This window comes from Pristiophorus japonicus, chromosome 3 (genome assembly GCF_044704955.1).
Source record: "Pristiophorus japonicus isolate sPriJap1 chromosome 3, sPriJap1.hap1, whole genome shotgun sequence".
NCBI classification, from domain to species: domain Eukaryota; kingdom Metazoa; phylum Chordata; class Chondrichthyes; family Pristiophoridae; genus Pristiophorus; species Pristiophorus japonicus.
In genome coordinates, this window is record NC_091979.1 from 268,488,853 (window position 1) to 268,509,767 (window position 20,915).

The following is a 20,915-nucleotide window of genomic DNA, read 5'->3' on the forward strand; positions in this document are numbered from 1 at the left end:
ATTTTTCCTTTGTCTCCTTCTTCCTCTCTTAATCCAATCTTTTGTTCCCTCCCTTTATTTTTCTTTCTGGACCTCATTTGACTCTAATCCACTCATATTAATTCACACTTCCTCTCACCCCTTCTCTGTTTTTTTTGGTCAATCCTCAAATCTCATTGGTTAAGGAGAAACATTGTTGACCCCGTCACTCACTAAGGTCCCAGATAGCCCGTTATCAGCTTGCCTTCCAGCAAGTTGCAACACAAAAGATTTAATCTAAAGGGTGCAGGAAAAAGTCTAACTAACAGCGCACACTGCAAGATTCCCCACTACAGCAAGATTTGGGTCATTATGCTTGACGAAGAACTGAATACTATTCAGAGTCTTTGCTCCACAGATTGTTTAAGGTAGCCCACACCCTACTGCAGACAGTTGGTCAAACAACTGATGCAGACAGTATAGAATTCTATGAGACTTTTAAAAACTTAAAAGAGGATGTTTGAGTACATTGCTGCTCCAGACAACAAACTTACCAATGCCATGCACATGGTGAATAAATATCTTAATGATGTGTTCAATACTGAAAGTCTCAGCCAAGAAAAAAAAAATTGTTGCCCTATATTTGTTGGTAATGCTTATACATAGTTTAAGAAAAAAAAGTGATTGTGCATTAATGTTGTTTCAATAGAGTATGCTGTGTAATAACAAACCATCTGGTTAGCAGCTGGCATTATAATGAGACAATTCTGTTTAAATCGAAAAAGCTTTTCTTCAAATTAAAATTATCACCTACATTTTTTTTTCAGGTTTGATCAGGAAACACCACCCAAATATTGAATCCAATTACTCCTATTTTGATGAAATAGAAAGTAGCACAGCAAGTGCAGAGAAGAGCAAGATATTATAATTTCAAATGAAGCATCTGTTGAAACATGAAAGCAATTATCTTGCATAAATCCAGGACACTTAATTTTGTATGATTTATAAATAATTAAAATAATTCACCGACAATAGAATCACCGTAAAATTTGCCACAGCTTCATGATTGAATAGCAACACGTATATAATAAAAATAAAGTCCTTGTTTTATTGTTTTTAATCTCCTTCAGCATGTGGTTCCTCTCCTTGCATGATCCAATGGACTATTATAATAGCAGGGAGTATTATTATTAATTTGGCTCTCTCATAGTTTAGTTCTCCCAATGCTGTTATTCCCTCCTCTTCCATAATTGTTATCAATATCCAACATATAAAGGTCATCGAACTGAAACATTAACTTTGTTTCTCTCTCCACATATGCTGCCCGACCTGCTGAGTATTTCCAGCATTTTCTGTTTTTATTTAATAAAATATTCACAGGAAATGAACAGACTGATCACAATTCCCTAAAATGTTTTAATTCTAAAAATAAGCCCTAATGTTAACACCTGCTCTTCTGGGCACAATGTGTGAACAAAGCTTTCTGAATCAGAGCTGGATACAGTGGTATGGGCAAATGTAAATGTCAAGTAAACGGATTAAACGTAATTAACATTAAATGCTTTCTAACCACTCATCAGTTGAGGCTAATTATAGGATTAGGGATGGAATAAAAATGCATTCCTTTGGCAAATTACAGGTTTTAAAAAAGGGTTGAAAACTTCATAAAAAAACATCTGAGGAGAGCCTCTTTCAGTTTCCCCAAAGCAACTATAGGCATCCATTAGCTATTACATAGGTCTTAAATTTCAGTAAAGCATTACTATTAAAATTAAACATTGGGAACTTTATTTGTTTAGAGTAGACTATATTCTAGAGACCAGAAAAGTAACATTTGACAAAGTAGGTGGAAAAGGATTAAGATCTCAATTTAGCTGATATCAGAACATGTATTACATACAGTTCATTTAAAAAAAAACTTGAATTTATATATGCCTTTCATGACCACTGGACGTCTCCAAGCGCTTTACAGCCAATTAAGTACTTTTGGAATGTAGTCACTGTTGCAATACATGTTTAATATGTTGCAATATATGTTAAAATCGATTTTTCACCCAAACTAGGAGACCAGAGTTGGATTGACATATACGTTTGCCAGTCTTGGCAGGGAAACTTGTGAAGACATAGAAAATGGGTCAGGGAGGGCTCATTTGTGCTTTGCTCAACTATGCTTCCACGAGGTGAACTATGGGGCACAATAGATGTATGTTTTTAAGGTGAACTGTCCCAAATTTTTCAAAATTAGTTGAAATGAAGGGTTGATCTTGGGTGAGATACTGTAACAGGAACTGCAGCTTTTGAATGATACGTTAAACTGAACCTCCAGCTGCCTGTTGCAATAGTGCAGGTGGATGTTAAACGATTCCATGGACTATTGGAAGAGCAGGGAACTCTCTGTGTCATGGCCAACATCCACCCTTCAACAAACACCACCAAAACATTAGCCTCCCATCTTCATTATGCCTGTTCTTGCTAATCTCCATCGACTCCCAGTCCCCCAAACCACTGAATACTGCATTTTCAAATATCTCTATGGCTTTACTTCTCCCTTACTGTGCAATTTCCTCCAGTTCTACATTCCAAAACACGCCCTGTGATCTTGCAATTTTGGCTTCATTTACGACCTCATCTTCTCCTTGGGTGGCAGGTGGTCTGGCCTCTTTGACCCTACATTCTGTAATAAATTCCCAAAGGATCCATCCTTGGCCTCCTTCGCTTTCTCATCTACATGCCGCCCCCTTTCTCAGACACGGGGTCAGCTTCCACACGTACACTGATGACATCCAGCTCTACCTCTCCACCTCCACCTCACTCAATGCCTCCACTGCCTCTGTATTGTCAGGCTGCTTGTCTGACATTCCACCTTGGATGGATTGCAATTTCCTCCAGCTAAACATTGGGAATACCGAAGCTTTCATCTTGGGGCCCCACCACAGGCTCCTTTGCCCTCCCCACTCACAGCTTAGCCAGGCTGTTCGCAACCCCAGCATCATATTCAACTCAAAGCTGAGTGTCCGACCCAATTTCCTCTCCATCACCCCAACTTCCAACTCTCTAATATCACCTGCATCTGTCTTAGCCCATCTGCCATTGTAACCTTCATCCTGTATATTTGATTATTCCAATGTTCTCCTGGTCAGTCTCCCATCCTTTACCTGCCCTAAACTTCAGCTCATCCAAAATTCGGCTGCCTGTATCGTATCTCTCATCAAGTCCGCTCAGCCATCACCGCTCGATTTGATGGTCTATGTTGGCTCCCGGTCTCTCAACACCTCAAATTTAAAATTCTCATCTTCATGTCTAAATTAATGGTCATGCTCTCCCGATCTCTATAACCTCCTTCAGCCCTACAACTCCCCAAACTTCCTATTACGCTGACTTTAGCCTCTTGTGCCTCCCTACTCCCTACCATTGATGATCAGTTGCAAATCCCATGCTCTGGAATTCACTCCCTCTGCTTTCAAGGCCCTCTTTAAAACCCACCCTGTTGACCAAATTTTTGGTCCCCCTCTAATATCTTCTTTTTTGGCTCAGCATCTATTTTTTGATTATGCCTCTGTGAAATACTTTGGGATGTTGTTCTATAATAAAGGCACTCAATTTGCACATCTACGAAGTCTCCTAGATATGTTATTGCTCTAAAGGCACTACTTAATGAAAATTGATATGTGAAACACTTTGAAAGATGTGATAAGGTGCTATATAAATTAAAATATTTCTTTGAGGAGAGAGAAAAAGAAAATTAGATGGAAATAAAAATTGGATTTCAATGGAAAGGTAAGATCAGGTGGAGTGTATAACATTCCTACTATTGCCTGCTTTATGCCCCCACCAAAGTTGAATTTCACCCGCAGTGGGGACCATGTTGCTCTAGCTGTTCCATGAACAAAATTAGCTTCAAACTTTGTGAAAGGGTATCAACATACCATTAAATGACCCAGTTTCTGATCATCTCAAAACACATTCTCTGCAATAATGGAGTTAACAAGCTTTCAAATGTGAAAACAAGTAACAAGGTGTTTCACATATCAATTTTCATAGCTTCTGAACAGTTCCCAGGGTGTTTGTGTTGGATTATACATAAAGTTGCTCAAAGTATTTTCCCAGTACGACATAGAGATCTTTACTCATTTTAGTGGAGTATTCAGCAGGAACATCATTGTGAACCAATCAGTCAAGATCAATCAGTCTAATTAATATTACTGGTTCAGTCGAGCTCAAATCCTAGCATTCTATCACATCAATGATCGTCTATCCTAGACCGCCTTTGTCAACTAGATTGATCTTTGTTTGAGAAAGTGTTTCAAACACAGTATAATTGGAAAATTGCAGCATTCGACAAATATGCAGCTTAAAACTATGCATTCATTTGGAGGAATTCCTTGCTTTAAATTCCATATGTTTAATCTGTTGAAATCTCCAAGAAGTGCTGATGTTTGTGGTGTATTTTAGAACGATGTTGATCAAAACCATGCATGAGTGATCATACAGCTTGTGACAAACATACTATTGTTAGTAAACAATGAGTATTTTCTCTGCCTGAATTCCTTAAGATTACCTCCACATGATAGCACATCTTTTGCAACTACAAGAGCTTTAATATTTCTACTCTGTATTTGGTCATTGTTTACAGTTTACTACTCGACAAAACCTACCACACATGCAGCAGTCTTTTCAGAATGCAGACATTCAAGAAACATCCCTCGTATCTCGGTTTACCAACACTGGTTGGATTGGATTTTAGGAGGAATCATCACCTCTCGCCTCCAGCTACTCCAACCCAAGTTCTTGCTGTTGCTCGTCCAACACACCAATCCTTGCTGCAATTGGTCAATAATGGCAGACACAATACCAACAATCCTTTGCGCTCTGTAACCGCTCTATCCATTGCGTGTTTTTACCGGTTAGAGCGCACACGTGCCAGGGCCACATTGCATCCTGGGTGCTTTACCACTCTGCTGTTTGTTGCAGGTCAAGATGGAGTAATTCTTCTCCAGTTGCTCACAGCAGTGTCCAGGAGAGTTGGTAACTCTATTCATATCATTAGATATTGAAGAGAATTTAGGGGCCCAGGTTTCGAGCCGCGCCCCTAGAAGGGCGCAGTCCCGACCTGGAGGCCCGTTTTTCGCGTTACAAAGTGCGCCTAAAAAAACCCTCCAGATTCTCCAGCTCCCTGCAGGTTGTTTGCAGCTCGGCGCAGCGCAGCAAGAGCTCTGGGGGGCGGAGCCAGGTCCCTGCGCTGAAAACAGTGCCGGGACCTCTGCACACGCGCGCTACAGCCCCTGGCCGAATGGCCTCACTGGGGCTGCGTGGATCAGGCTGTACCTCCCACGCCCAGCTCCTGCCTCCTCCCGACCCGACTCGACTCCCGCTTCCTGCCTCTGGACCGGACCCGACACCGACCCGACTCCCGCTTCCCCCCCACCCCACCCCTGGACTGGACCCGACCCCAACACCGACCCGACTCCCGCTCTGCCGCAACCCCCCCCTCCCCTGGACCGGACCCGACCCCGACCCGACTCCCGCTTCCCCCTCCCCCCCCCCCCCGCCTTGACCCGATCCGACTCCCGCTTCCCCCCCGGACCCGACACCGACCCGACTCCCGCTTCCCCCCCGCCCCCGGACCGGACCCGACACCGACCCGACTCCCGCTTCCCCACGCCCCCCCCCCCCCTGGACTGGATCCGACCTGACCTCCCTCTCCTCTCCCTGACCCGAACCGAACCGACCTCCCTCCCACCAACCCCCCTGACCCGCGCTCTCCCCGACCCAACGCCACCTACCTGTAAATCTGGTGCTGGGGACGGGCCCTGCCCGAAGTCTTGGGCCCGGCCCGTTCAGCCTCCCTCCCCCTTCTCCTTCCCCCCCACATCTCCAGTCCCCCCCCATCCCCCCCTCCCCCTTCTCCCCCCCTCCTCCATTCCTCCCCCTTCTCTCCCATCCCTCCCCCTCCCCTCGCTGTCAGAAACACAGACACTGACAGACAGAGAATGAGAGACACACACAGACAGACAGAGAGATAGAGACACTGACAGAGACACACTGCGGGGGGTGGGGGCATCCAAGCACGCTGTTGGAGGGCTCCCGGTGCTGCAGTCGGTAAATAGAAAATGTTTTATTTATTGATTTAAAAAAAAAATTATTTCTTATTAATTTTTTTTGATTGATTTATTGGTTGATTTATTGATGTATTTATCATTTATTATTGATGATGGCTCTTTATTTGTAAAACTGAAGTGTTTAATGTTTGTAAACTTCCCTTTAAACCGCCCCCCCCCCCCCCCCCATTCCCTACGCCTGATTTGTAACCTACGCCTGATTTTCTAAAGTGTAGACAAGGTTTTTTCGAGCGTACAAAAATCTTCACTTACTCCATTCTAAGTTAGTTTGGAGTAAGTTTTCACTGCCGAAACTTTGAAAACAGGCGTACGTGGCCGGACACGCCCCCTTTTGAAAATAAAATTCTGTTCCAAAGTGAAAGTGTTCTAACTGACGAGAACTGGAGCAAACTAAATGACGAGAATTCTGATTTCTAAGATACTCCGTTCTACACCAGTTGCTCCAAAAAATCAGGAGCAAATCATGTCGAAACTTGGGGCCAATAGTGAACAAAAGAAAAAAGCTAAAATGCGACAATAGTTACAAATGATCCGACTCTTTCTAGTTTATGCCAACTAAAAACTACTTGAATACAACTTTAAATTAATATGACAATCTATATTAATTAAAAGATGCACACATTTGATGCAGAACAAAGGATTTGATTCAAGTATTTCTCTCTATTCTGTGCTAACTCAAAGATCTCTACTCTTACCTACCTGATTGTAGTCACAGTATCTCTCGATCGCGAGGAATGGGTTTTCTTTCTGCCCACACACCATTACCTCTAGAGTCTCTTCAGGCCATTTCCATGGCATCCCCCTCCTCTTTTACGTGCCGCCCCCTGACATTATCCACAGAAATGGGGTCATCTTCCACAAGTATGCTGAGGACACCCAGGTTTCTGCATTGCCTCTGTGCTTTCAGAATGCTTGTCTGACATCCGGTCTTAGATAAGCTGCAAGTTACTCCAGTGTGAAGATCTAAGCAATTATCTTTGTTCCCCACCAGAAACTCCATATCCATAACAACTTCAACCCCTCCCTGGCTACTGTATGCATCCCTACCTCAGCCCATCTCCCACTGAATCCTTCATCCATGACATTGTCACCTCTAGATTCGACTATTCCAATGCTCTCCTAGATGGCCTTCCATCCTGTAATCTCCATTAACTTATCATCCAAAACCCATATCCCTATCCTGCACCAAGTCCTGCTTACCCATCAACCCTATCCTTGCTGGCATAAATTGGCTCCCAGTTGCATCTTTCTTGTGTTGAATTATTTAATGATCACGCCCCTGTCCATCTCTGTAACCTCCTCCAGCGCTACAAAACCCCCACATTATTCCTCTGACTCTGGCCTCTTGTGTATCCCTTCTCCCATCCCCCCATTGGCTTCTATGCCTCCAGTCATCTAAGCCCCATGCTCTGGAATTCCTTCCCTAAATCCCTTTGTTTTCACACATCTTTCTCATCCTTTAAGAAACCATCTTAAAACCCACTTTTATGCACATGCTTTTGGTCAGCCCTCCTCATAACTCCTCCTTTACTCAGCATTCATTTTTTTTTTTACTATGCTTCTCTGACGAGCTTTGGAACTTTTTTCTACATTTTTCTACATTAAAGGCCTATATAAATGCAATAAGATCATGGCTGATCTGATCATGGGCTCAGCTCCACTTCCCCGCCCGCTCCCCATAAACCTTTATCCCCTTATCATTTAAGAAACTGTTTATTTCTGTCTTAAATTTATTCAATGTCCCAGCTTCCACAGCTCTCTGAGGCAGCGAATTCCACAGATTTACAACCCTCAGAGAGAAGAAATTTATCTGTTTTAAATGGGCGGCCCCTTATTCTAAGATCATGCCCTCTAGTTCTAGTCTCCCCCATCAGTGGAAACATCCTCTCTGCATCCACCTTGTCAAGCCCCCTCATAATCTTATACGTTTCGATAAGATCACCTCTCATTCTTCTGATTTCCAATGAGTAGAGGCCCAACCTACTCAACCTTTCCTCCGAAGTCAAGCCCCTCATTCCCGAAATCAACCGAGTGAACCTTCTCTGAACTGCCTCTAAAGCAAGTATATCCTTTTGTAAATATGGAAACCAAAACTGCACGCAGTATTCCAGGTGTGGCCTCACCAATACCTTATATAGCTGTAGCAAGACTTCCCTGCTTTTATACTCCATCCCCTGTGCAATAAAGGCCAAGATACCATTGGCCTTCCTGATTATTTGCTGTACCTGCATACTATCCTTTTGTGATTCATGCACAAGTACATCCAGGTCCTGCTGTACTGCGGCACTTTGCAATCTTTCTCCATTTAAATAATAACTTGCTCTTTGATTTTTCCTGCCAACCTCATATTTTCCGATATTATACTCCATCGGCCAAATTTTTGCCAATGATGACAACTAACAAATGAGTGCATTTTCATCATCTACAGCTAGCTTGAGAAGAGTGGGGGTGGGGTTGGCTTAAAGACTCTGGTCTATATGCTCATTCAACGATTGTGGAAACAGGCCTGGTTCTTGTTTACAATTTCCCATGGAGCTCACACTTGCTGAATTGTTTGCCCCTACCACTAGCATAAGTGGGGGGGGGGGGGGGGGGAGATGGAAAAAGAGAGGTGGCAACCTTGGGAGGGGAAATGTTGTGAAACTGAGGTCATTAGCACATGTGGTGGATGAGGGCCAACATTATCTTTCTAGAAAGAGGTCTGCATTTTCCTGAAAATCCTACAGAGATTACCAGTCATTTCCCCAATCTAGCACAGTAAGGAACTATAAGATGCATTTACCACATTTGGATTCTGAATCTGTTGTGTAAAGGTATCAGCAGATCAGGTTACCTCCTTGTCAGAGGTCAGATTATGTCCTTTCAACAAACTACCCGAGAAATTCCACTTCACCCAGCACAGAATCATAGAACGATATAGCACAGGAGGAGGCCATTTGGTCCATCTTATCTGTGCCGACTCTTTGAAAGAACTAGCGAATTAGACCCAGTCCGCTGCTCTTTATCCATAGCTCTGTAAATTTTTCTCTTCAAGTATTTATCCAATTCATTTTTGAATCTGCTTCCATCACCCTTTCAGGCAGTGCATTCAACTTGGTGTGTAAAAAATGTTTCTCATGTCGCCTCTGGTTCTTTTGTCAATTACCTTGAATCTGTGCCCTCTGGTTACTGACCCTTCTGCCACCAATTTCTCCTTATTTACTATCAAAACCCTTCATGATTTTGAACATCTCTATCAAATCTCCCCATAACCATCTCTGCTCTGAGGAGAACCACCTCAGTTTCTTTAATCTCTCCATGTAACTGAAGTCCCTCATCTCTGGTACCATTCTAGTAAATCTCTTCTGCACCCTCTCTAAGACCTTGCATTCCTTCCTAAAGTGTGGTGCCCAGAACTGGCCACAATACTCCAGTTGGGACCTAATCGATGTTTTATAGTTTAGCATAACTTCCTTGCTTTTGTACTCTATGCATCAATTTATAAAGCCAAGGATACCATATGCCTTTTTAACAGCCGTCTTAACTTACCCTGCCACCTTCAAAGACTTGTGTACCTACACCACCAAGTCTCTCTGTTCCTGCACCCCCTTTAAAATCATAACATTTAGTTTGTAATGCTTCTCCTCAGTTTTCCTACCAAAATGAATCACTTCACAGCGTTAAATTTCATCTACCCATGGGTTTATTCATTTCATCAGTCTATTTATGTCCTCCTGAAGTCTGTTACTATCCTCCTCACTGTTTACTATATTTCCCAGTTTTGTCTCATCTGCAAACTTTGAAATGATGCCTTGTATGCCCACGTCATGTTCATATATCAAAAAAGCAACACCGACCTCTGGGACACACCACTACACACTTTCCCTCAGCCTGAAAAACAACCGGTCACCTCTACTCTGCCTTTTGTTGCTTAAGCCAATTTCTTATCCACGCTTCCACTGCCCCTTTAATCCCATGGGCTTCAATTTTGCTAAAAAGTCCATCACATGGTACTTTATCAAATGCCTTTTGAAATTCCATTTTCACATAACTGCACTGCCCTCACCTACCCTCTCCGTTACTTCATCAAAGAACACAATCAAGTTAGTCAAACACAATTTCCTTCAACAAATTAGTGCTGGCTTTCATTTATTAACCCCTAAGTTTCCAAATGCCAATTAATGTTGGCCTATATTAGTGTCAGTAAAAGTTCCCCCACCACCACCACCGTTAGGCTAATGGGCTTGTAGTTGTCGGGTTTATCACTTGTCCCTTTTTTGAAGAGGGGTGTAACATTTTCAATCCTCCAGTTGTCTGGCATCATTCTCATATCTCAGGAGGATTGGAATTTTATGGCGAGATCCTCTGCAATTTCCCCCTTGCTTCCTTCAGCATCCCATCTGGACCAGGTAATTTTTCTACTTTGAGTGCTGCTAACCTTTTAAGTACCTGCTCTTTATCTATTTTTATCCTATCCAATTTCTCTACGATCTCCTCCTTTACTGTGACATTGGCAGCATCCTCTTCTTTCATTTGCTAACTCAGCCATGCAGACTTCCTCCACAAGATCTCATTTTTAGTGCCTAATCAACCCCACGCTTTCTTTGACGATCCTTTTACTATTTATATGTTTATAATACACTTTTGGGCTCCTTTTATGTTTCCCACTAATCTAGTCTCATACATTCTCTTTGCCCCTTTTATTTCCTTTTTCATTTCTCCTCTGTACTTTCTGTATTCAGCTTGGTTCTTTACTGAATTTTGAATCTGACATTTATCATAAGCGTTCCTTTTTCGGTTTCATTTTAATTTTTATATCTTTAGTCACCCAGGAAGCTCTAGCTTTGGATGCCCTTCCTTGCAGTCTCATGAGAATTTGTCTTATCTGTACCGAACTATCTTCTTTTTGAAGGCCTCCCATTGCTCATTTATTGTTTTGCCTGCCAATCTTTGATTCCAATCTACCTGGGCCAGATCCCTTTCCAATTTACTGAAATTAGCCCTCCTCCAGTTGAGTATTTTCACATTTGAATGTTCCTTATCCTTTTCCATAACTACTGTAAACCTAGTGATATAGAGGAGAAAGAAATGTGGTAGTGGTAGGGGACAGTATAGTTAGGGGGATTGAAACTGTTCTCTGCAGCCAAAAGTGACAGTCCTGAAGGCTGTGTTGCCTGCCCAGTGTCAGGGTTAAGGATATCTCCTCTGGGCTGGAGAGGAACTTGGAGTGGGAGGAACTTGGAGGGGAAAGGTCCAGTTGTTGTGGTCCATGTAGGTACCAATGACAAAGGTAGGACAAACAAAGAGGTTCTGCTGAGGGAGTATGAGCAGCTAGGGACTAAATTAAAAAGCAGAACCACAAAGGTAATAATCTCTGGATTACTACCTGAGCCACGAGCAAATTTGCATCAGGTAAATAGGATCAGAGGGCTCAAAGATTGGCGTGGGAGGAATGGGTTTCAATTCATGGGGCACTGGCACAAGTACTAGGATAGGAGGGAGCTGTTCCGTCAGGACAGACTTCACTTGAACCAGGCTGGGGCCAGTGTTCTGGCGAATCGAATAACTAGGGCTGTAGATATGGCTTTAAACTAAATAGTGGGGGGAGGGATCTGGTGAGCGTAAATTAAAAAAGTCAAAGAGAAAGGAGAAGGCAAAAGTTCAGGGTAGCGATAGGGGTAATGATAACCAGGGTGTGACAGGAAGGGACAGAGCGTTTACATATGACGAAATTAAAAACTCTATATCTGAACGCACAAAGCATAACAAGATAGATGAGTTGACGGCACAAATAGAAATAAATAGGTATGATCCGATTGCCATTACAGAGACGTGGTTGCAAGGTGATCAAGGCTGGGTATCTGAATATTCAGGGGTATTTGCCATTTCAGAAGGATCGGCAGAAAGGAAAAGTCGGTGGGGTAGCTCTGTTAATAAAGGATGAGATCAGTGCAGTAGTGAGAAATGATATTGGCTCAGAAGATCAAGATGTAGAATCAGTTTGGGTGGAGATAAGAAATAATAAGGGAAAGAAGTTACTGGTGGGAGTGGTCTACAGGCCCCCAAACAGTAGCCACACTGTAGCACAGAGTATAAATCAAGAAATAATGGAGGCTTGTAAGAAAGCTACAGCAATAATCATGGCGATTTTAATCTTCATATTGATTGGACAAATCAAATTGGCAAAGGTAGCCTTGGGGAAGAGTTCATAGAGCGTACGCAGGATGGTTTCTTGGAACAATATGTTGTGGAACCACAACCAGGGCTCAGGCTATTTTAGATCTGCTACTGTGCAATGAGTCTGGATTAATTAATGATCTTGTAGTGAAGGATCCCCTTGGGAAGAGTGATCATAGCCTGGTAGAGTTTCAAATTCTGTTTGTGGGTGAGAAAGCTAGGTCTCAAACTAGTGTCCTGAACTTAAATAAAGGTAATCAAAGGTATGAAGGCAGAGTTGGTTAAAGTGGACTGGGAAAATATATTAAAGGGTAAGACTGTAGAAAAGCAGTGGCAAACATTTAAGGAGAAATTTCATAACTCTCAGCAAAGATTTATTCCAGTGAAAAAGAAAGACTCTAAGAGAAGGATGAACCATCCCTGGCTAACTAAGGAAGTAAAGGATGGTATCAAATTGAAAACTAAGGCATACAATGTTGCGAAGAACAGTGGAAGGCCAGAGGATTGGGAAATTTTTAGAAACCAGAAAAGACAACTAAAAAAATGATAAAGACAGGGAAAATAGCATATGACAGCAAACTAGCAAGAAATATAAAAAGACAGTAAGAGCTTCTACTGGCATATAAAAAAGCGAGTATCTAAAGTAAACGTTGGTCCCTTAGAGGATGACCCTAGGGAATTAATAATGGGAAACAGGAAAATGGCAGACTTTGAACAAATATTTTGTATCGGTCTTCACGGTAGAAGACATTAAAAGCACCCCAATAATTGATAATCAATGAGCTATGGGGGGGGGGGGGGAAACTGTGGACCAGTTAGCCTAACATTTGCCATTGGGAAATTGCTGGAGTCCATCATTAAGGAAGTAGTAGCAGGACATTTAGAAAATCACAATGCAGTCAAGCAGAGTCAGCATGGTTTTATGAAAAGGAAATCATATTGACAAATTTGCTCGAGTTCTTTGGGGATGTAACGAGCAGAGTGGATAAAGGGGAACCAGTAGATATCGTGTATTTGGATTTCCAGAAAGCATTCGATAAGGTGCCACAGAAAAGATTACTGTACAAGAAAAAAGAGTCGGGATAAATAGGTCATTTTTTTCAGGTTGGCAAACAGTAACTACTGGGGTGCCACAGGGATCAGTGCTGGGACCTCACCTATTTACAATTTATATTAATGACTTGGATGAAGGGACCGAGTGCAACGTAGCCAAATTTGGTGATGATACAAAGATAGGTGGGAAAGCAAATTGTGAGGATGCAAATAATCTACAAAGGGATATAGATAGGCTCAGTGAGTTGGCAAAAATTTGTCAGATGGAGTATAATGTGGGAAAATGTGAGCTTATCCACTTTGGTAGGAAAAATGAAAAAAGCAAATTATTATTTAAATGGGGAGCGATTACAAAATGCTGCAGTACAGAGAGATCTGGGGATTCTTGTACATGAAACGCAAAAAGTTAGCATGCAGGGAAATGGAATGTTGGCCTTTATTGCAAGAGGGATGGAGTATAAAAGTATGGAAGTCCTGCTCCAACTGTACAGGGTGTTGGTAAGACCAACCTGGAGTACTGCGTACAGTTTTGGTCTCCTTAGTTAAGGAAGGATATACTTGCATTGGATGCAGTTCAGAGATGGTTCATGAGGTTGATTCCTGAGATGTAGGGGTTGTCATATGAAGAAAGGGCGAGTAGGTTGGGCCTACACTCCTTGGAGTTTGGAAGAATGAGAGGTGATCTTATTGAAACATGTACGATTCTGAGGGGGCTTGACAGGGTAGTTGCAGGGAGGATGTTTCCCGTCTTGGGAGAATCTAGAACTAGGGGGCATGGTTTCAGAATAAGGGGTCGCCCATTTAAAACAGAAATGAGAAGGAATTTCTTCTCTCAGAGGGTCGTGAATCTTTGGAATTCTCTACCCCAGAGAGCTGTGGAGGCTGTGTCTTTGAATATATTTAAGGTGGAGATAGACAGATTTTTGAACGATAAGGGAGTTGAGGGTTATGGGGAGCGGGCAGGGAAGTGGAGTTGAGGCCATGATCAGATCAACCATGATCTTATTGAATGGCAGAGCAGGTTCGAGGGGCCAAATGGCCTATTCCTGCTCTTATTTCTTATGTTCTTATGTGTTCACTCAAAGCTCTCCTATTGAAAACATGCTCCACTTCATTCCCCAGAACTAGTTCCAGCCTTGCTTTCTTCCTGTTAGAAGTGGTGCTATTGAGATATTGAAATAGTTAAGAATATAGTAAATATAGAATATGGAAAATTGCTTCAAACTAGATTGCAAGATTAAGACAGGTTCCAACTAGTGAAAGGAAAATTAAGGGCTGATGTCTGAAAGTTGTTCTTCGCATGAAGAGTGATCAATACATGGAAATGACAGAAGATGGATGCAGAAATGTGGAATGATTTACCAATGACGGGACAGTAGGGTATTTCTGAACAGATGAGCTAATGCCCTTCTTCATGCGTAATTACCTTGCGATCCTTTGAACTCCATCTACACTCTATTGTCAAGCTTCTGGTGTATTTCTAGAGCCCCCTCTGGAAAGAAGGTGTTCTTGCTCTTTTGAATTGCCGATTTAAGAAGGAACAACTTGAACTATTTGCAGCATAGTTATTTTGTTCTGATTTATATGACTGGATACATATCCATTTGAAAAGTGGTAATTAAAGTAATTTTTAATTATCCACTGATCTTATCAGGTTCTTATTGGAACATAAGCATAAACATGACCATCAGATGGTTGAATCCATTTCATTTCTGGGAAGTTGGTCCAGTTCCAACACCTTGCTGCAGTGCATTCAAATTCTGCAGTCGAGATGGATATTCAGCTCTCGTGCTGCTGTGAACACTTCCCACGTAAGCAAACCTATCTGCTTTTATCTAGTTGTGATCAAAAGACTCATCTGAGACAGGCAACAGTGCTGGTGCCAACTGGAAAATATCACATTGACTACTAAGACTGTTTTTTCAGTAAGGAGCACATTTTATTTGTGGTCACTTTCAAATTCTCTCCACTGTTTCAGAAGTATATCCTTTACATCACTATACCCATAGATCAAGTTCTCTTCAGCTTGTGACAGCCTTGAAAAACCTATCAACTGGAACAGTAGCTGTGAAATAGGTAGATTCACCCCAAATCTGGTCGCTGAGCTTCTTCCCTGCAAGATGGTAACAGTGTAAGAAAATGCATTCAACCATCTTTTTGGTTATGCATGGCTTCCTTACTGGATTGCACTGTAGGAAACAAATAACCATCGAGACTGCCTAAATGTACTTGTACGAAAGCAAACAATAACTTGGGGTTCTACCAGCACCCACACAGTGGAAGCAACAATGGGGCAATTACTTCAACCAAGTGAAAATGGTTATTGGCGTTGGAAAGAACTCTGAGTGAGCTTGAACAACCTCCCTAACAAGTTTGTTAATATCTTTTGAACAGGCCCATCACAGTGTGCCCCAATTCTTGAAGATGTTTTGAAGTATCCCGGGTTAATCTTCCACTCACGAGAGTGAACGGTGAGACAACTAGGAATATTTCATCATCATAGACAGTCCCTCGAAACGAGGATGACTTTCTACCATGCCTAAAAAGGATGAGCTCACAGGTGTTTCAATGAAGGACCTAATATTTCTGGTCCTGAACTATATCCTGAAGGCTGGAAGATGCCTGTGCATGGATCTTTTTAACGTGTGGTGGCCGTTGCACACCAGCCACCACACGGGCTTGACAGAGCTAGGTCTTGGTCCAGTGGCAAGGGTTATCCAAGACGACTGGAGACCTGCTCTGCTGCATGGACCTAGTGTGCATACACATCGCCGTGTAGGCTGGCCTGTGCTGCCCCTGAACTCACGCCTTTCCTGGGGAGGAATACTTGCCACTGTATTGACTACCCTGGCTAAATTTTGAGCCAAACAGAATAACCCATGACTTGAACAACAGCAAGTAGGACTGCACCTTCACAAAGGGAAAGGGAATGAGTTTCTTCTCCTCCCCCCGCCCATCAATGAAGCCGGTCACGGGAGTATTGTGACCACATGGCCTTATTGCCCTTAGTTCCAATCAAGTTATGCAGACCTCAATTTAATTTGTAGCTTGAACTTTTATAATTGACTATTAATCACAGTCCAAATACCTGCTGTGGTGGTAGATCTTAGGCATGGTGCTCTGAGGAGCCACAACCAGGTAAAGGTGTACATGGAGATGCTGAATACTGAGATACACTGTGACTACAGAGGCACTTTGTGGAAATCATGGGTGCTGACAAGAGGCTGAAGAAAGATGTCTTACACCCATTATCTTTCCCCTTGAAATCAAAGCTGAGAAACAGCCAGTGGTGGTCCCAAATGATGATGTAGAAAAAACAATCCTTTAAGCATACACCAGCTATTCAGTCCCATAGAAACACTGTGGTATCATGGTCATGAAATTCTCTTTTTTTTTTAAAAAAAAGGAAGATTTGGAACCTTGAGGTCCAATAGGATGGATCCCGTGCCTTTATGGAGACTATGAAATAATCTGATGTGGGTTTATGATCTACCTCAGCTGACAACAATAGCGTTCCATAGGTGATTTTATCTAATAATTCCATGGAATCTCAGAGGGAGTCATTAATATGTGGCCTCACTGAGGCGAGATCCGTGGGAAAATCATTGGCAGAAACATCTGGATATGAAAGCAAAGGAAAGCCCAAATGTACGATTCTCGGGAACTTTAGGTAATGCCAAGAAAAAGAATGGGAAATGTACTAATGAAAGGGAAGAAAAGACAGGTGCAAATTCTGAAAACTAAATCGGTGTTCAGTCTTCAAAGGGTTATACGTTTTGCAGTATGTTGGAGTTATTCTGTTGTTTACTGACTGCATTTCTAACAGCCTTTACATTTTTATTGTTCCATTAAATTAGAAAAGACTGCTTGTATATATTCCAAAATACTACTGAATGGCATAGCAACTTGTGATGGGGACATCAATTTTTAGAGTGCTAACCCTTGGTAAAAACAGAATAGGAATATTATTCAATTGATAGTCAAATGTGATTGGTTTGCAGAATGGTTCAGTAAAGTTCCTTTTATATAATCTGCTATCTTCACAGTTTACAGATTCCAAAGGAAAAGTTCCAAGTTCCTGAGAACAATAAATAATGGTACATCCAATAAAGCTCTCCATTCAGTGTGTTTATCCATCATCTAGGGGTTTACCGCAGTCCATTTAAGCATTATTTCACGTCTGTTTTCTCAGCTGAAATGCTTGTCTTCAGGTGGGAAAAGTAAATAACCGTATCAGTTTGACGAATTGAAACCATACAGAGTAAATAAGGACTTGAGAGAAAAAGACCATAATTCAAGTGAGTCTGGACACGCCATTGTGAAAAATTATGATGGTGATATTTGTTCTGATGAAAAAGATGCCAAATAAGAAGATCTACACCAAGTGGATACTGGAAATATAGTGGGCGGTAATTTGCAGCCCCTATGACCACATGAGGTGCGCACGCGGCCATAGGGCTCGCACATGTTCCGGGTTTAGGCACGTGCTGCGCATGCGCTAAAATGCAGATTTTGCGATCTGTCAAACAGATCATCTGCATCTCCAGGAAGAGGGCATTCGCTGGCAGAGAGTTGCAATATTTGCCCAACTTCTGCCAAGTGAATGTCCGTGAAATTCTTATGCCTGGTGGCCTGGTTTTACCAGCATAAGAGTTTTAAAAAACAGAAAAATAAAATTATCAATAATTTATACATTTAAAAACCCGTAAAAAATAAGTTAAGTTTATTTTTAGTTCCTTTAAAACGTGTACATTTATTTTTCCAAAAATAAAATTTTTGTTTTAAATATTTAATTAAATGCCATTTTAAATGTGTGATGGTTTATTTTATTTATTTGAAGTGTAGACGTATTTTTGGGGGAATACCCATTCATACTTATGGGGTTTCTGTACATACGGAATCCCCACAAGTATCAATGAGGATTCCCATCTGTCTTTCGTTGGTGATCAACGTGCGCCCCTGGGATATGTGGGCCTTTGCCCATGAGTACCCGGAGAGCCCAGAGACGGTAAATCTCCATACCTCCCGGATCACCAGGTGCGTGGGCATTTTATCTGCAGATTGGAGGCATTTCCCCGCAGGAAGCCTCCGACCGCAAATTCAGGGCCAATCAAGTCATTCCACTATCGGTTGTTAGAATTTTTTAACATTTTTTTTTAAAGCAAACCTAAGTGCTTCATCCTGGTTATGCTCAAATAAATGCCATTGTTCAATGTTAAAAATATAATGTTTAAGTTAATGTTTTAGAAAAATATTTGTTTGGATTAACTGGTGAGAATTAGTTAGTACAGAGAGGTTAGTGATGGGGCACAGGATGCACAGGTAGATTGAGGCTCCGTTTATAATGCAACTGCCAGTATGAGACCAGTATTGTAGAAATGATTTATTGTCAGCAGCACTTAAATCAGATTGAACTCTTGGGGCAGGAGAACTCGGCTCCTGGCCAATACATTTTAGATACTTTGAGCAGCGGGCAGCAGCATCCAGAGTCTCAGAACATTACAAAAGGTTCCGTACAACTTTATATACCGGTAATACGCAAGAACTTAAAAGGGACCCAGTAGCGTGAGGCGGTTCTCTCAAGGGGGGGTCTCAATGCTTCACTCCGGAAGCTGACTGGGGCCTGACTCTGGATTACATTGTTACTATGGCATAGCTACAAAGCAGAAATTATTTTGTAGTGAACCCAGAAATGTTAATGAAACTGCATCTTTGGGCTGCACTGTTTGGAGATCAGAACCTGGGTTCACGAACTGTTCGAAAAACCTTTTGTATGTCATGATTACAGTTCTTGTCTAGATAACACTCCATAACTTTATTAGCTCTTTACCCCCATGTCACAAAATAAAGTTAGCACCTGTGTATCTTTAAACCTAAATTTAGTGGTCATATTTAAAGGGACTTTATGGTTTCCTTCAATGGTATTTTTGGTTGGCTCAGTTTCTAGAGAACAGTGCTTGGAAAACACCATGACTGTGTTCCCATTTTGCCAATTGCGCCAAGCTCACACAATAGATGCTGTGCATCCTTCACTGCAAAATTTTATAATTTAAAAATCAATAGTTTGAACTTCCAATTTTCTGCTCTCCCAAAGGTGGTGGCTTGGGTTTGGTTCCATGGGTACCAGCAGTTTCCTCAATCAAGCAGCCATTTTACATGCGTGGATATATTTGCGGCTCATCAAGACTGGATGTTGGACAAACAGTTTGACAACAGAGGGACAATGGAGTGGTCGAGCGAGATGATAAAGAGGTAGATCTGTATGTCATCAGTGTTCATGTGGAAGTTGATCCTATGTCTGCAGTTGATGTTGTCAACTGGTAGTATGTAGATGAAGAAGAGGATGGAGACTAAAGATAGATCCTTGGGGGTTTTCAGAGATAACAGTGGAGGTGTGGCAAGAGAAGCCATTGCTAAAGACAATGCGGCTATAATAAGATAGCTAAAAGTGGAATCAAGCAAAGCACTGAGCTGTCTAACAGAGAGTTGCAGAAGGAGGATGGTATGGTTGACCGTGTGAAAAGTTGCAGAGAGGTCAAGTAAGATGAGCAGTGATAATGCACCACAGTTACAGAGAATATCATTTGCAACTTTGGTTAGGGCCATTTCAGTGCCATGGCAGGAATAGAAACCCGATTGGAGACTTGCAGGAAAGATGGGCTCAGATAGGGGATGTGACAACACATTCAAAGACTTGGAGAGAAAAGGAAGAATAAAGGGGCTATAATGTGCAATGACAGAGGGGTCAAATGGTGATTTTATTTTTGAAGGCTTAGATGAAGAGGGCTGAGAGGGGGCTTTTGTGGAGCATAAACACCGGCATGGACCAATTGAGCCAATGGCCTGTTTTTGTGCTGTGGCCCAATGTTGCACTGGTTGGTAAGACAGTGGGACTTTCATATTAGAAGCTCATCAGGGATATGGGCAGATGGAAAAAGAAATCAATCTCTTATGCGTCTTCTAATAGTTGCTTACAGATCTAAATAAATCCAACTGAATACTGGGAAGACCAAAGCCATTGTCTTCGGTCCCCGTCACAAACTCTGTTCCCTAGCTACCGATTTCATCCCTCTCCCTAGCATCTGTCTGAGGCTGAATCAGACTGTTCGCAACCTTGGTGTCATAGCTGACCTTGAAATGAGCTTCCGAACACTAATGTTCCCTCTAAGCTGTGTGGCTGCCTGCTGGACCTGTAAAGCCCAGGACCAGCTTTTCGAATGCGAAATTTTGCTCATGTGCGAAACTCTGAATGGACCACGCAGTCCGTTAAAGGGACCGTGCACCCAAATTTAAAATTTAAAACACTCGTGACCACATATCCGCACTATCACTCAGACCTCGTAGTTCCACATCTGGAACATCGCCCGACTCGGTCTCTGCCTTAGCCCGTCTGCTGCTGAAACCCTCATCCCTGCTTTTGTTACCTCTAGACTTGACTGATCCAATGCACTCCGGGCTGGCCACCCACATTCTACCCTCCGCAAACTTGAAGTCATCCAAAACTCAGCTGCCCGTGTCCTAACTCGCACCGTCCCATTCACCCATCAACCCTGTGCTCATTGACCTACATTGGCATCCAGTTAAGCAATGCCTCGATTTAAAAATACTCATTCTTGTTTTTAAATCCCT

At 42.3% G+C, this 20,915-nt stretch overlaps 1 protein-coding gene across 7 annotated transcripts in view; it reads right to left on the reverse strand.

Moving 5' to 3' along the window:
• LOC139260276 (arginyl-tRNA--protein transferase 1) overlaps positions 1-20,915 on the reverse strand; it is a 320,830-nt gene that overhangs the window by 4,986 nt on the left and 294,929 nt on the right. The gene's annotated exons all lie outside the window — the stretch shown is intronic.